The sequence below is a fragment of the Grammomys surdaster genome, unplaced genomic scaffold, assembly GCF_004785775.1.
Source record: "Grammomys surdaster isolate TR1022 unplaced genomic scaffold, NIH_TR_1.0 126176, whole genome shotgun sequence".
NCBI lineage: Eukaryota > Metazoa > Chordata > Mammalia > Rodentia > Muridae > Grammomys > Grammomys surdaster.
The window spans coordinates 1,325,256-1,343,268 of NW_021620983.1; the positions used below are offsets into that span (position 1 = coordinate 1,325,256).

General features: G+C 40.9%; 1 protein-coding gene and 1 non-coding gene across 3 annotated transcripts in view; both read left to right on the plus strand.

The window, feature by feature from the left end:
* The first annotated feature begins 10,654 nt into the window (after window positions 1–10,654).
* LOC114612642 lies at window positions 10,655–10,816 on the plus strand. Its single transcript, XR_003710059.1, has one exon. It is a non-coding gene; the product is annotated as a U1 spliceosomal RNA (small nuclear RNA).
* A 4,348-nt stretch (window positions 10,817–15,164) lies between these two features.
* The window catches only part of Ergic2 (ERGIC and golgi 2), a 33,514-nt gene continuing 30,665 nt past the window's right edge, over window positions 15,165–18,013 (plus strand). For both annotated transcript variants that reach the window (XR_003710054.1, XM_028757630.1), the window contains exon 1: window positions 15,165–15,221. The gene's annotated coding sequence lies outside the window, so the exon portion shown is untranslated. The remainder of the gene's footprint in view (window positions 15,222–18,013) is intronic.

Here is an 18,013-nt window from a genome sequence, read left to right on the forward strand (position 1 = left end):
CCTCTGGCTTCTGCTATGTCATCAATACTGAATCCTCACCAGGACTTCTCATGCATATCCTGTTGTTGCCTTGTGTCATGGAGATCATGTAGCTTTGGATCTGTAGGACTGGTCTTTTCACAATCAACAGTTTATAGATGAGGTAGATGTTGGGGTGGGTCAACTCAAAGCCCTGTATCTGGGCCTGGGTGGAAGCTGAGTTGGTTAGCCCACCAGCTTTCCTGTTCCCAAGTCATTGGGACCAGTTCTCCTTCACTGCCCCAAGTTAATAGTTTTGGTTGGCAAAAATCTCGCAGCTGTGAATAGGTGCCTGGTTGCTGGAGAAATGCACAGAATTATTTAAACTATTCTATCAGAGTACTGGGACTTAGCTTTCTGGGTATCTTCTGTGTTAAGATTCTGGGTGTGAATTACAAAGACTGTTATCAGAATTAACTCTGCTCTTAATTCTCCTCTAACAGCTGTTGTCTTTGCCTGAAGGATTTTGGATCCGAGTAAGAAACTAATAACAAATTGAGGATTAGGTGTGTGTGGCAAACTTTCAGGAACATGAAAGTTCTGTAGTCCACTACCCTTGGTTTACAGATTGTTAATCTTTTCCTTTCACCCACCTCTGTCTCTCTGTAACCTATACACACACTCAACTCCAGATGATGACTAGTAGTGAAGATGAATGAAAAGGCCAGTGGGGTGTGGTAGCACATAATGTAATCTAGAACTCAGGTGGGAGAGGAGGCTGGCAAGTTCAAGGCCAGCCTGGTCTATATAGCAAGAGAAAGGAATGAAGTCATGATGAGAGATGAGTTTGGGACAGAGGAAAGATAAATTACAAATCTCACAGATGAAGCCCATGAAACTTGATTTTTGTGATCTCAGTTAAATGAATTACTTTTACCTTTTGTTTTGTTTGCTTGTTTGGTGGCAACATGTCACCCTATAACCCAGGTTGCCCTGTAAATGATTAAGTTTGAGTCCCTGTGCAATCACTCAGGGATCAGTAAGTGGTGGTGACAGTCATTTAATGTATCCTTTGAGTTACTCCATTCAAGCTACTAAAAAATAGCATTGAAAATGGTAAAGAAGATGTTTCTGTGTTGTATGTGTTCACAAATTCTTAAGCATGTCAAAGAACATGTGGTTTTGCTTAGTTCTTTCACTACTTTATAAGGATGTTTTTAGGACCATGCATCTTGATGCTCACCCACTCCCACTTTGCTGTTCATATAGAAGAATTAACAAATCTGGGCATATGAGATTGTTATCCCCATTTATAAGAAGAAAGTGACTGGCTGGGAATGGATGGTGTTAAAAGAATTTGTACCAACCACATATCCAGGCAGATTTTCTATGGCAGATTCATGTTGAGGACCACATAGATGTACTGAAACCTCTGAAAGATTGTGCAAGACACACTGTACTAGTTGCTTTGAGTGGAGAATGAACTTATTTTATTTTTTGCTTTATTAATCATGTCCTAACTAGAAGAGAAGATACAACAAGAATAGAGACTAGGCAGCCATTTCATTTACTGTTAGATCAAAACAGATGAAGAAATATCTGTGTAGGCTACAATATCATCCAAATAAGATGAATTCTTCCAAAATAACAAAGCCTGGGGCACTGGGGTAGAACCCTGAATTCCTGAAGCTCTTCATTGCCTATAGGCCCCCTGTCATTCTGCTCTTCACCAAAGTCTGTTTGCATGCAGGGTTCCCCTGCTGGATGGTGAGTTCTCAGGGGTACAGCAAAGGGGGCATCATGGGTGCATTCACAAACCAATAGGTTAGATGTGACTATATCAGAGATTTCACTCTGTAAATGCTCATTTTTTTCCTTAAAAGAACAGAAATAGAATAAGCAAAATGCCAGATGTGCCCTTGAACAGAGCTAGCTGAAAGGTGAAAGACAAGTCCCAGTACATTCAGCAAACTGTTGTCAGACTTTAACAATGGGTTCCAAATCTAATAATTTCTCCCAGCAAGATAAATGGCTGGCTAACTGACTGGGGCTTCAGGGAACAGGTCTTCAGGTGCTCAGCAGCTGTCCTAGTTTCATTTCTGTCACTTGTTTTAGCTCACAGTTCTCAGTCACAGTCAATTAGTGAGAGTGAGTCAAGGGAACTCTGAGCAGCCAATCAAAACACAAACACATCAAGAGCATGAAGAAACTGATGAGCCCATGCTGCCTGCTTGCCTTTCTCTTGGCTAGCTTTCTTGATTTACACAGTGAAGGATCCAGACAATGAAACACTGCTGCCCACATTCAGAGAGGGCCTGGTTACCTCAGTTAACACAGTTCCTCAACTGAGGCTCTTGTCTTAGATGGTTCTAGGTTGTGGGAAGATGACACACTTATCACAGGAGCACATGGTGAAATCCACTGTACTATTTCTGAGAACGTTTTGAATTTCCAATTTGATTTAAGTTTTACCACTATAATCCTCTCAAGAAATCAAGAGCACAGGACAAACTAAATGTAATGAGTTCTTTCCAATTTCACACAAGAATCTGTAATCAATTGGAATAAGGACTGATTCTCTTTCTAAAAGCCCAGATCATTGATGCTCATGACAGGGACTCATTGTTCTCTTCCTTATTTACATGGTCTGTGGCTTTTATATGTTTTGAATTCCAGAATTCTGAATTTCATGTTCTTTAAGCTGGAAGCCCAGAGCATTCCTGCTGATTACACCCCCGCTGGGTTACAGAGAAGAGCTGGAGTGTTTGTGGATGTTCAGAATTGCACTACACATCAGGAAAGCCTTCCTGTTAGTTTGTTCTGTCTTGAGCCTTTTCCAGGAAAGTACCTCAGACATGATTAAAAATGAGTTTTGAGGGAGTTAGAAGCAGGAGGATCAGGATTCAAGACCATCCCCTTCTGCTACACAGTCAACTGAAGAGCAGCCTGGGCTACAAGAAGACTTTGCCTAAAGCAACAATAAGATGTTTGGCCTTTATTTTTCCTAAACTCGATTATTGCTTTCAAAATAGGACTTTACAAAGAAATAGGTACTAACAGTAGGGACCTTGAGGAAAAAGAAAATTGGGCCCACCTTCCAACACAATCTAGCCAGGACGCCAGAAGAGACCATATGGTAGAGGATGGTTCAGAAGATGGTTAAAAGGGGAGCAGAGAGGAAGGGTAGAGGAGATGAATGAAAAGAATTAAAACATACAAAAGGCTTTCTCAAAGCGGTATAACTACAAACAGTTGCTAAGTTTCCAGCCTTCATTCTTCAGCATGTAGGGGCAGACATGTTTCTGTCCAGCAGAACAGGTTTATAACCACCAATGAAAGGTTTTTGGCTCACAGTCAGGAGAGAAGTGGGGAAACACTGGTTGATGAGGGAACCTGGAAACATTTGCAGATGCCTTTGTGAGCCTGGGTGCATACTTGATTCAGAAGTGCACCCATGCCATACAAGAGCTTTGAGGCTGAGACTGCTTTTGAGGATAAATCACAAGAGGTGTAGTCACTGACTCATAAGATATAATGGTTATCTAAGAAATCTTTCTTCCTAAGTGCAGCAGCCATTTAGGGATCATTAACTAGTCCAAACTGTGGCTTGCTTTGCTTTGAGTCAGATCACTACCTGTCTCCTAGAATACTGCCAGTCAAGCTTTCTCCTTGCACCTTGAAGTTACAAGAGTGAAAGTGTTGTGGATTCTTCCTCTGTGGTTTCAGAGAACGACTGAGGCTGGGTATCATGTGGTAGGGAAGTCCCTATATGAAGGGCCTGAGAGGGCAGGAGACCCTAAGAGCCATTGAATACGGCTATAAAAGTGAAGTCTGGGCTGCAGTAGAGAAGCTGAGATGTTAGTTACCAGAGCCAGGAGAGCTGCCAAGAAAAACTGCATAAAAGAAGTAGAATTGGGTTGGAGAGATGGCTCAGCGGTTAAGAGCACTGACTGCTCTTCCAGAGGTCCTGAGTTCAAATCCCAGCAACCACATGGTGGCTCACAACCATCCGTAATGAGATTTGATGCCCTCTTCTGGTGTGTCTGAAGACAGCTATAGTGTACTCATAAATAAAGTAAATTAAAAAAAAAAAAAAAAGAAGTAGAATTATCCCAAGAGAGAAAGGTGAGCTGTGGGCAGCAAATCCATAGAAATGTGAAATTAAAGTCCCAGGCATTAGATGTGAAGCTACAAGGACATGGTGTTTGCCCTGATGGGTTTTGGTCTTGCTTTGGTTCACTATTTCCTATGTCCCGTTCCTTCTTTTTCAAATGGCAATATATATTCTGTGTCTTATGCCAGAAGAATATTATTTACCTTTTTATTTTACAGGGAGTTACAATTAAGAGAACTGAGTCTCAGAAGAAACTTTAGAATTTGGACTTTAGAAGATGAACTAAATGTATTTTGTATTATGATATGGTCATGAGCCTGTGTGGGTCAGGAAGTAGCATGTGGTGGTTTGACTGGGAAACGTCCTTCCTAGTCTCAAGCATTTGAATGCTTGGTCCCCAAGTGGTAGCCCTGTTTGGGGAGGTTTCACTGGTGCTACGCTGCTGTGGGAAGTATGTCACTGGGGTGAGTGGGGTTTAGGACAAATGTTCTGTGCACTTCTGCTCTGTTCTTTTGGTTTTGTTTTTAAAGCTTTATTTATTTTATGTATGTGAGCCCACTGTTGCTTTCTTCAGACATACTAGACGAGGGGATTGGAAGCCATTACAGATAGTTGTGAGCCACCATATGGTTGTTGAGAGTTGAACTCAGGACCTCAAGAAGAGCAGTCACTCGTCTTAACCACTGAGCCACCTTTCCAGCCTTCTGCTGTTCTTACAGTTGAGATGTGAGCTCTCAGTTTCCTCCTGCTGCTCTCATGCTGTTTTATCACAGGGACAGAGAAGTAACTAATACGTGCAAAATCAATGAAAAATTGAAACTATCCTGTTCCTAACTTATCTGCTGTCTGCATATTAGATTCTTATACAGAGAAATATTTTCTAGAAAATATGCCTGTTTTTACATTACCTTTTGAAAACTCTGACTTTGTTGTAGTATCACTGAAAATATCCTGTAATTTTTTAACCTAGCATTTCTGTGATATGAAATTGTCATCTAGAGCCTTATGGAATTGTTGTGTCTCTTCAGATTATAGCTAGCAGACCTGCACAGCTGTAATGGAAGTATTACCTCATCCATGCTGTGTGCAACATCCTGTAATATAAAATGTCATATTTCTCCCTGTGGGAGATAGCATCTCATGTAAGAGTAGCATTAGTTTCTTACTAATTCAAGGAAATATTTGATCATTCTTCAACTACCTCCCTACAGATATCTGTGCAGCATCTGTTATAGGCCAGGGACCCAGTAAACCACCAAATGGACCCCAAACCCTGATCTTAACAAGGTTAAAGTGTAACAAGGAATGAGGCATTGTAAGGTACATTAAAATATATGTGGGTTGGAAACACCAAATGGAGTGGAGTGAGCAGGGAGGAACGACCCAGGGGTGATGGCCCATATCTGTGTGTGTGAACAGGGCAGATCCAGGGGTGACAGCCCATAGCTGTGTGTGTGAGCAGGGAGGATCCAGGGGTGAAGGCCCATGGCTGTGTGTATCAACAGGGAAGGAAGACAGGGGTATGAGAGTGTGACACAAAGATATGTGTCACAAATCAGCAAGCATCTTTCTGAGCAGGTGACATTTACATGTTATAACATGATAATTATTATGAGAAATTCCAAGTCCTCCCTAAGCCTGGATACATTGAGAACTAAGATACTGCACTCGTCACATGGTCTAAGGTATATTCTGATACGAATCAGCATGCTCGTCAGGCATGTTCTAACCTAACACTTATACACTTTATTTTAAAAACATGTTTGACCTCCTGTTTTATGTAAACAAGAAAACTCTAATACAGAGATGATAAATTACTCAGAGCCAATTGGCCAGATAAGAGTTAAACCTTCAAGCTTCTGATTCATGGAATATACCTCTAGGAAAAAAAACCTCCATGTAACTTCAGGGCTGGGGAGATACCTCAGTCTATAAAGCGCTGGCCTTCCTTGCAGGCACCAAGATCTGTGTCTGATCCCCAAGACACAAATAAAAAGCCAGGTATGATGGCAAACACACGTTATTCCAATGCTGGGAGGCAGAGACAGGGAGATCTACTTGGCAAGCTCCAGGCCAGTGAGGGGCAGAGAGCAAGGACAACTGCTTCATCCCATGCTAAAACCTGTTTTAAAACACTGACAACTGAAATGGGCATATGAAGAGGCATGTGAGTAGCATTGGACAAGAAGGGGTGGGCCACAGACAGTGCAGACTGCAGCACTTGTCATAACAGATCTCAGAGGAGATGTACACCACTATGTATAGTAAATGTTTTCATACCATTAAAAATGGGAAAATGTGAGCTATTTTATATAAAGGAAATAAAAATCAAAAATTGCCTAAAATATTTTTCTTCATCTGAAAAAAAGTTGAGCAAGTAAACTTGGGATTTTCAATAGTTCTCAAAAATATTTAAGGCTTTATGTAGGATATTTGTAAATCAATGCTGGAAAATCTAGAATCTATAAAGATTATATTCTCCAGAAGCTATCAATACCACAGTGATCAGATTTAAAGTTAAAACTGAGATCACGTCTTTTCTCTTTTGATTATTTACCCAATAGCTGGCCAGCTGTTGACTAGAAGGGTTTTTGAAAGCAAATAACCCACAGAATTAGCTATTCTCCTCTTTTGGTAGATAAGGAAGGTGCATATTTCTCTACCAGATACCACACTCTAAGCTGAATATCTTGGGCTGGAAAAGCAGACTGCTCAGCATGGAGGAGACCCCGGTTTCATACTCAGCACTCCTGCTCCAAACAAGGTAGCAAATACTCCAGGTAAATCTCCTACTTTGTTTCTTATGGTAGTGAGTTGGATCCTCCGCCTGTCCTTCGTGAAGTTGCAGTGTCCCTGCAGTGGGATCACTGGCTCTAAACTGAGGAGACTGGGTCTGATCAGCTGACTCAGCAATGACTTGTGAGAAGCAGATCTGAGTACTCAATATTACAAAGCGTCCTTGACTATAACCTTGACTTATTTCTAATGGCTTTCACTATAAAATGCTAGAGATTCTTTTCTATTGGAGAATTCCTATAGTAAAAGAGGCATATTAGCTGAGACACAGCTGAGCTGGCAAGTGCTTTCCTAGGACACAGGATGCCCTGCGTCCCGTCCCCAGCACCATGTAAGTTGGGTGTGGTGGTATATGCCTGTAACTGGGCCAGAGTAGCAGGAGGATCAGAAGTTAAAGGCCAGTTTTGGCTCCATGAGTTCAAGACCTATAGAAATGGTCTCTAATAAACTTTATTAGTAATAATATGGTCCAGCCAGGCTCCAATAATCAAGTCACAGTCCTATGGATTTATTTAATCATCTCTGTGCAATTACACAGGAATAACCCCTAATTTAACTTCCTATTTGCTAGACTGATTACTTTCCCAACTATGTTCCCTAAATAACTGCTGTTTGTATCTTCCTGGGTTATTTCTGTTCTACCAGCCTGTCTTCAGGGTCCAGTTCTCACAGACACATACTTGTTCATCTAATGGAGACCTCCTGTTCTTTATGTCTTATTCCTCCTCCTCCTCTCCCTCTTCCCCGTGGTTCCTACTTGTGATCCCCAGCTAGGTAACTGAAAATTGCCTACCTCTATTCCCTCCAGTAATTGGCTGTAGCCATCTTTATTTAACCAATAGTTTTAAATTTGGGGAGCAAGGTTCACACAACAAAAGCTGGTATACATGGGAATTCGCTCATATTGGGGCAACCAGAGCTTGGGGTACAGAATTTAGTATTCAAATGCTTATCAGCACCAGACCAACCCCCACCAAAGACCAGCCCGGGGTACATGAGACTCTATGAAAAACAACAATGTTTATGTGTGCAATGTGTGTGTGTGTGTGAATCTCAAAAGAAAATTCAAAATTCAAAAATTTTTTTTGACTTATCCAAATAGAAACAACAATAAAAATTGTTAGGTAGCCATTAGGCACTAGACAGTTACTTTAGAGGAAACCAAGGACACAGTGAGGTGCTGAGCCTCCAAATAGACCCTCTAGAGAAACAAGGAACCAGTGACGATCATCAAGATCCTAAATTTTCCAATTTTAGATGACCTGGAGTAAACTGTTTATTATAATAAAATCTCCACTCGATGGTTTCATGAGCTCCCATGTTTCTGAACAGGCAGCACATGCTTGTGAACTGAGCATGCTCAGGACTGAGCTGCTCCTGTATGCAAAGAGGAGCCTTTCCTGCGAGGATGTAGATGTTTCCCAGTACAAAATATTAAAAGGTTTATCCTATACTTAAAAGATGTAGAAAATCTCAGACAGATGTGATAAACACTCTCAGAAAGTAGCAGTTATTAAATTAATATAGTTTCTGTGTTTTGTTTTTACTACATACTAATAACATGTTGAAATAAAAATTGGAAGAACTATCTTCTTTACAACAGCATTAAAAAACAAAATGCAAAACAAAAAATCCTCACCTTGGCCAGGTAGTGGCGCGCATCTTTAATCTCAGCACTTGACAGGCAGAGTCAAGTGGATTTCTAAATTCTAGGCTATCCTGGTTTATAGAGCAACTTCTAGGACAGCTAGGGCTACACAGAGCAACCCTGTCTCAAACAAAACAAAACAAACAAAAAACCCCAACATCTTGGAATAAATAATCATGGGCTTTTTTTTTTTTAACATCTTCAAGAGGTTTGTCTTTGTCTATCCAAGATAATTTGTGAACTACTTTGCCTGATAGGTTTGGCAAACCTTTAATACTGCAGCTGAGAACTTTACAGTTCAGCTACAGACAGTTGACTTCAGTGTGCTGCATTATGTCAGGGGTATAATTACTGTATTACCTATTTCCTGACTAAGATTCTGCAATGCCTGTTGTTTTATGTGTATGACCCACAGCAGGAATAATTGTTATAACAGGTTTGATTATAGGACGACAAGTGTTTATCAGTATATTCTCCATGAGATACACATAAAACAGTTGGTTCATTTATTTTCAAGTAATGTGAAATAAATAAAAACCAATATATTTGGGTCTAGTCATGTGTGTATTCCTATTCTTGGCATACGATAAAACAGTTCAGGATTGATTTCTTCCTTGGTATTAGTAATTTTAACAAGGTTACTAAGTAATCTTGTTACCTTGATTACTAAACCCAATACCTTGGAATAAACAAACAAGGAAATTGTTAACAAGATTACTTAGTAATATTAACCAGATTACTAGGAGTTAAAATTCTACATAATACCTTTACAGAGAAAAGAGATTATCCAAAAATACAGATTTAAGGGCCTTACAAGTAAAGAATCACTAAGTATAAAGAAAGCCATGAAGAAGGCTGTGAGACTCTGGATGAGGAAAGACCATGTATGTACAAGGGACTCTTGTCCTGAAGTAGAATGACAGAAAGATGTGTATCAAGATGAAGGTGCTTCTGAAAGCCTTCTTCGTGCCCCATCATGCTTCTGATATCCAGAGCTTCTGACTGAATGTGGATCTAGAAACTAACCTTTCTTGACAAGGAGATGTCTTTAAAGGGTTTCAACAACAGATGTGACTACCCTAGAAAATGAAAGGAAGCAAGGTCCTCTAGAGTGTCACCCTCCAGTACTAACAGTGATGAACAAAGAGGGAGACTTCTTGGTGAGTGCCCCAAGGCCCTGGCATGAGGTCCCTCAGTCACCAGCAGAGCTGGGATGAACCAATGTTTTGTGAGCAGTGTCAGGGGCAGCCCTGCTTATACACTGAAGGCCTAAAATCACCCATAGGCCTAAAATCAGCAATAGGCCTGACATACATGCCTGCTAACACAAAGTCTTGGGTCTCTGTGGAAAAATACTAAAACAGATGCCTAGAAGTTATTGCAAACAAGCAGCTTTGGTGGAAAATTGCCAGGCTGAATACACAGACCTTGTAGATAGGTAGCCTTGGTGGACAGTATCAACTTAGATAAGGACAAGTGAATCATAGGTGGAGTCATAGTGATCTGTCCCCTGAACCTTCACCCAGCTGACACTCTGTTCTGGAAGATATCTGTACTCCCCCTGAACACCTACGCTCCTGCATCATCCCCTTCCCCACATCCTGCCTTTTTTTGTATATAACCTGTGTGTAAAAAAGTAAAAATTATGGTTTGATCAGCCTATAGACAAGCCGTGTTCCTTGTGTTTGCCCATTTTTCTTCATCCTCTCTTAGGTGATCTCCCTGGGCCCCTGTTTAATGTCCTGCTGGGCAGGACAGAGCAGCACAATTAGAAAAGGGAATTCTCAATGTCCCCAAAATGGGGAGGTATCAGGTATATATGATTTCTATATGGAGACTGATAAGGCCAAGAGTCTGTCCACTCCCTTTAATGCAATCCTGGTTTGTTTTTTAGAAGCCTTGGGTTATATCTTATACATCTAAAGAGAAAGTTGGGGTTTTTACTCAATACTGGAACTACATACTTGGTGTTGACTGTTAAGAAGGTATCCTTCACAAGTGGGAATGTGGGAAGGGGGAGACTGGATGGTCTCTCGAGTCACTGAAGCAGGCTGAGAGGTTTTAAAGCACTCACTTCTGATGGTCCTTGTGCCCCAGTCCACTAGCAGGGAGAAATCCATTAGAAAAACTAGGAGTGATTACTAATCTGGCAGGGAGATGCTGTGATCATGAGGTGGTTTCCCAGCAAGCGGCTTATCCATTGCACTTGGATATGTTGACCCCTGAGATTTCCCCAAATGTGGTAAGCTCAACTGTATAGTTTGTGATAGTGGAAGGGACTGCATTCGAGTTCTCTTCTGAAAAAACTAAAAATAAACTTTTAAAAAATACATTCCCAGAGGTTAACATTTCTTACATGGCTACTTTATCATCTGATAGTTAATGGACTTTCTAGCTGTTGAATTATCTATTTACTTTTTTCTCTCAGCTTACATAGGGATCATGAGACATTTATTAAAGTATTTCACTCAAGTTGGAATTCATTAACTTTATTCTGTTTCCCCTAGCCGCTTCATAATTAGATCTTCTAAAATGAAATTAGGTTAATTTAATGTGGCATGTTAAGGATCTTGTGCTGGCTCCTCACGACCAACAAGTCCTTCTAGTATTAAAAACCATCTGCCTAACACTTGGCTTTCATGCTGTGTTTTTATTCAACAAATACCTATGATTTGCTATACACATCAATCAGTTTAATACCCATTAAGTAATATATTACATTATAATCTCAAAAAATTATGTAGAAGAAAAACTGAGGCAGTGCATGAGGTAAAGGAACATGCACAAGGTCACAGGTTTTAAAAGTGGCAGAGACTGTCTGCCAGAAAGACTCATACTTGGCTCAGCAGAGTGGCTATGAGTCGGCCCATAGACTACCTTGCACTGTAAGGAGGCAGTGGGGAGCTTGTCCTCTGAGACCAGCAGCTCACCCTACAACACATGGATTAAAGTCATTGAGCAAAGACATGAAGTTCTGAAACCACCAGGAAAACCATCAAAATGTTGACAGCTGTTGTTTTCTGGTTGGCTCCTTCAAAACACATAAGAAAGGAAAAATTGACAGATGGAATTATACAAAATTGATTTTAAAAAGTTATGTACAACAAAGAAAATCATAATCAGAGCAAAAAGACAACACAATGAAAGAGAATCTATCCATGGTTGGTGACTATGCCCAGAAGCAGGTAGAATCCAACAGACTGTAATCACAGGCCAGTGACTGTGGAAGAGGTATCTAACCTTAATCTAGTACCAGGGAGAATCTTGAATCATTTGTAAGCAGCAGGTCATTTCTAGATCTTCTCAAATATACTTTTCAACAGTACTCCAATAAGAATATTGAAACAAATCTGGGCTTTGATTCCCATCTAAAAACAGCAACAGTGACAACAGGCAGCAGACTCTCAGCAAATCTGCACCTGGGTGCCATCTAGTGTTAAAACATGGAAGTGACAAGAAGCTCGGAGAAAACCAGCCTCCCTCAGGACAAACAGACTCAGTGAAAGTCCGTCTAGAGTAAGTATCTGACCCCTGGGTGCTCATGTGTTACACCAGCTTGCACTAAGAGCTTTTAGGGAACCCTGAGCTTGTCTAGTACTCAAAATGCCAGAAACTGACCAGGCAGTAACCCCCGTGGGCAAAGTCCCGGTGAGAAGCTGAAATCATTAAAGGAAATTTGATGAGCTTAAGGAAAATACAGAAAGGTTTCAATATCTTATCAGAGAATCTCAAAAAGCTGAAAGCAACTAAACAGTTCCCAAGATGAAAAATATTCGTAGTAATATTGAAAATGTCATGGAGGCATCAAAAACAGGTTAGATAGAACCAGTGAGCTTGAAGATAGGCTACTTAAAATGCATGTTTGGAGAAAAAAGAATGAGGAAGGAAAAAAGATTAATGGGAAAACTGGGAACTAGTGAAATATCATGGACCTGTGAACTCATATAAATAGGAAAACTCAGATTTCAAGCTCCAAGTTGATACATGGAAAAAAAATGGCAGAAGCCAATAAATGACAATGTTAAAAATGTGTACACAGCTAAGTGTGGTTGTTCACACATGTGGGGTCATATTTATACTCCTTCATCACAAGTCCTTTCACATGTTTGCTTTAGCAAAACATACTTACTTTTACCTGTGTATGCTTCAGAAAAACATTTCTTCATGTATCTGCTTTAGCAAGACATCCTTTCACCTGTGTGCCCCAGAAAACATCATTTGACATAACTGACTTTCCAAAGAAACTAGAAGTTTCCACTTCACACACCTGTAATCCTAGCACTTGGGAGGCTGAAGCAGAAGAACTGCCTAAGTTCACGGCCAGCCTGGGATATAGGTAAAGTCTGTCTCAGCAAACAAAAACTAGTTAATAGAAAGTTAGTAGACACCGATAGCCAAAGCCTGTGATCAAGAGGCTCAATGTACAGCTGAGACACTGAGCAAGTTTCAGGACAAACTGAACACTGAAATTGGCAGCTAGGGAGAAAAAATAAACTCAGAAGACTGTGATCCAATTGAATTTGAGGCTGGTGGTGATGTTCATTTTTCTCTATATAGAGAATGAATAGATTTGGGTTAGGAATAAGACACAAGAGTCCTGGAGAGATGGTTCAGTGGTTAAGAGCACTGACTGCTCTTCCAGAGGTCCTGAGTTTAATTCTCAGCAACCACATGGTGGCTCAAAACCATCCGTAATGAGATTTGATGCCCTCTTCTGGTGTGACTGAAGAGAGCAATAGTGTACTCATATACAGAAAATAAATAAATCTTTTTAAAAAAGGAATAAGACACAAAATCCACTTGAGATACATGAGAGCCTTTAGAGTAGTGTCAGTTTCTCGTACTTTTGTTATTAACTAGCTAAAGCTCGTACCTAATCCACAGAGAAGTAAAAAGATGTCAGGAAAATATACTTTGAACATTTTCACCCTACTGTAAAACATCTCTTCAATAAAGGAAACATAATAGGAAGGAGTCTCTGAAAAGCAGACTGTTTCCCAGCTATAACATCACCAATAATATGGAAACTAACCTATAAAGTCAGGCAGGTCATCCTGGCTGTGTAGCTCAGTGGTACAGCTTCACTTGTATCAGGCCCCAAATCTGATCCCAAGCACCAAACAAAACAACAAAACAAAGCAAAGAAAGCATGAAAGAAAACCAGAGAAGCAAAATGACTGGTTAACAAGTTTCACTCTTTGGGAAAAATTAACCTTTATGCTCCTTTAGCTTTGAAAATTGTTTTTCTAAAAATAGCAGGGTCAGATTACTTAGTTTTGCTATGTTGTGAAACCCAACTCTCAGGGGATAGTTACTACCCTAAAGGAAACTTACTCTGGAGACAAAGGATCAGGTGTAACTAATTGAACAACAGCCAGCCTCTATTCAAGCTAGAGCCAGCACACTGTAGACCTGGGTATGGGGACAGGAAAGAGTTGCTGATAGGTTATAGCTGAGATAAATTTGCATTTTAGACATGTATCAACGCAAGGTTATGCCCATTTCACAGATGAAGGGATGGAGATAAAAAGAAATGCAATATGCTCCAAGTCACACGCTATTAACATGTTAGAATGGATTTTTAACGTAGGGTATCTTGGCTTGAGGCTTTGTTTAAACCCATTCAACCATGAGCCTTAAGTCAAGTAGGAATTTATGATTAATTGGAGTAATCTTGAAAGTCTGGAGATTAAAGTGCCACCAGAGGGCATGCATTTGTTCTTGGGTTGAGGGATTAGATTCCCTTTTTCAGTAAAGCGGTATACACAAAGTCAAACACTGTGATTTGAACGGTTGATGTACAGTTTAGTACAGTCAAGATTCCCCAGTCTGTTTCTCTTTGAGAGCTGTTAACTACTCTTTACCTTCCTCTTAAAACTTAAATCTTTACCTACTAACCGAGTAAAGAATGGTATTTTAGGTTAGGATTAAATAGAGAGAAAAAAAAGCGTTTAAAACAGTGCTTTCTGTGTAAACATTCGTCACAAACACGCCTTTCTTATACTGCTTTTTGCTTTCTTTGGGGTAATACCAATGTTTTAAATGACAACGCGTGACTGTAAAATTTGATATCAAATAGGTGAAAAGGGAGGTGGAATGGGCTTCCTCTCCAGCATTTCGGAGACAACTTCTTTTCCACAACCTCTCTTATTTCGTCCTGAGTTGTGAAGGGCCACGAGCAAACACTGTCTGGCTTTCTTTCGGAGCTTATATTTGGGGAAACCTTAAGCACACTGACCGAATAATTGACACCGTTCCCCAAGCCCGACAAGGGATGATTAGGTGTTCTTGACCGGAATCAATGAAGACGCAAAGCCAGGGGCCCCTCAACCACCTGAACCACACAGTTGTGCCGGCGCCGAAAAGGGGACTAGTGATCACTTCCGGCCTGTAGAGTGGAGAGCCTTTCCATTCCGTTTCTCTCGGCGTCACGCGGAAGGTAACTTTCCCCTTCCTAGAAAGGGACAGGCCTCGTGGTTTCCCTTCGTTTCCACGTAGCCACGCTCCTCTCTGGTTGGACCGCGCCGTCTGATTACATCACATATAGTCAACACAGGAAATATCGCGAGGTCTCCATTTGTGGTTCCCTTCGGACACGGTCAACGGTGAGAGTCGCTCTTGTTCTCGCGAGATCTTTTTGTGCGCCGGGCTCGGGCGACCCGGGCTTCTGTGAAACATGGCGGTCGGCTGGGACCGTACCACTGGGTAAGACGGTAAAACCCCGCCGGGGCCGTTTTCTTTGGTGGTTCCAAGCGGACAGGGATGTGGGCGCGGCTGAGGAGCTCCCAGGCCTGACTCTGGCCTGTGCTCGCCGTGGCTTTACAGAGTAGTTGGCCGCGGAGCCGCTTCGCTGCCTGGGGGCGTTCCTGCCGAGTGCCGCCGGCGTTTGCACCCCGCGGCCGGGGACCTTCGTTGCTCGGCTCCGGACGGGCCGGCCGCGCCCTCCGTTGTCTCGTCCAGGCTGTCGTGGACAGCAGCGACCCCGCCAGCACTGTGCTTATACTCGCCGCCCTTTAAATTAAAAGCCAGGCCGAGAGAGGGACCGGGGCGGGCGCAGACGCCGAGGCAGGTGGTGTGTGTGTGTCCCGATTGTCAGCTGTTGACCCTTTCGGGAGATGATGGCTCAGGTCCTGCTACAGGACAGCCGTGGGTATCGTATACTGGATCTCATAAATCTGTGGCCAAACGTTTCATTAACTTGAGGTGTGCATTTCAGTGCCCTAGACTATAGGCAAGAAACAGCTGTTTCGGTATTTCGAGATAGGCTTTCGTTCAGAAGCAATTAAGGACAGTTAAAGTAAGCATTCTTCATTGGTTTGAAGTTGTAATTCCGAATTTCAGTTCTTCAACCTCCAGCGTACGTACATGCCTAAAGAAAAGAGTGTGCTGGTTTGTAGAGGGTCTGTTTGCCTAGCTTTCTTATTAGTTACTTTGTGACTATTCCAACTTGTAGAGGAAGATCCCGAGAAATTGAAAAGTCCATGCTTTTGTAGTGAGGGTCGTGGGGAGACGCTTTCTTTAGGATAGTAAACTTCACTGCGTTGCCGAGTAGTTATACATTACTTCATTTCACGGATTAAACATTACAGAAACATGGCAAGTTAGAAGGTCTCTGAAAGGAAGTCACTGTAGTCTAGAACAAGAGCAACAAAGATTTAGAAAATGACATTTATTTTCACCAGGGTTTGTCATTTAAGTAATAATTTATTTATAACAGAAGTTTGTTTTAGATTGTGTGCTACAAATTCTTTTTAATAGTTTTCTTAGGTTTTAATTTGACTTCTGTGCCCTAGTTTCCTCGCCAATAAAATGAGAATCATATGGTAATACTTATCTCCAAAAGCTAGGGAAGTGCTTCAGTAGAGACTGAAGAAGGTATTTTTAAAAATAGTTTCTTTCTAACCTCTAAATTTGATTAAACATTTCAGTGGGTGTGTTTAACAAGAACTCCAAACATTGTCCTCGATTTGGAAAAGTGCTACCCCTCTTAATTAGTAATGCAGAGTATTTTTTTCTCTGCTTCTCCATGTACAGTCTTATCAGTAATGCCTCCTGACTTGTTAACGATTCTCTTGCTCTTGCAGAACTTTATATTGTAAACTATTTCACGTGCTATTGACCTTTACTCTCTATTTTTGTATCTCCTTGTTTCAATCTCATGCCCTTTGATTGAGTAGCTACTATTGCCCTTCCTGCCTGTTGCTGGGGAGCACTACCAGCGTCCAGTTGGGAAGATGCTTGTTGGTAGTCTCTTCCTTTTAACATTTATACGGTTAGTTTACACCGTCTTCAGTTTGTGGAATTATCCACTCAGGTACTCAACACTTTCTAACATCCTGATTAGGATTACATTTCAAATATCTTTTCTGAAAAGTGTATTTATTAAACACTCCACTTCTATTTTGGTTAATAACTGGCAGCCCATATGTCCTACCCTTTTAGATAACAATATGGAAGGAATTCTAAGACATTGAGGACCTTCAGACTTGTCATAACAGCTAGTAAAAAGTCCCCAGAAGAGAGTTTGCTGATTGGTTTGTGTTTTTCAGATCACAAAATGTGTACAGCATATTACTTGCTGTCCCAGGGAACTTTTTATCACTAAGAAAGTTATGAGATTAGACCTATTTACTATAAACTGGGAGGCTTAAAATAGTGGAGATTCTCTTCAGATATTAAAACTAAAAGTTCAAAACCAAGGTGTAGGAAGGTATGGGACAGGATGCTTTGATTTTCTGGATTCTGAGCAACCCACGAAAACAGATAACTCTACACTCTGTCTTTGCCTAGCACTCTCCCCGTGTATTGAAGCCTTTACATGGTCTTGAAAGGACATCAGTCTTTAATTTGGGATCATCCTAATCCACAATGATTTCAACTATGTGCTTTCAAAGGCCCAAATATTTCCATATAAGGTTCATTTATAAATACCATGGCCTATGACTTCAGCATATCTCTTTAGAGACATAGTTCAACCCACAATGAAGTGGTATACTAATCATTTACTATTATATATTATACATAGACGGTGACTCAAAACATTTGCAATAGAAGATAAATTGTTCTCAGACGTCTACATGAGTGCAGTGGTACAGGTGTCCCCCTCCCCAATAAATTTAATTAAATAAGTTTCATTTCAAAATAAACTATTGCCTTTTTGTTTGCAGAAGTAATCAAACTTAATTAGCAGATGTGTGAAGTGTCCTTAGTTCTGTATCCTGTTTGCATCATTTCAGCATGAAGATGTTTCTTATATATCTTAAGCAGTTGTTCAAGTATTGGCTTAGCTGCTACCACCATATCCTTGAGGTTTTATTTTTGTTTAAATACACAGGACTGTTACGGAAGATAGCAAAGAAACCAGATGTAGTGTTAGAGATCACTGAAGTGTAAATACAGTGTCTACCAGGAAACAGAAGCATCCTGCAGAGACTCCCAAGTCTGTGTTTTGAGGAACAATGTGGGAATGTATACAAGAGCAGTGCCAGGAAAGCTGG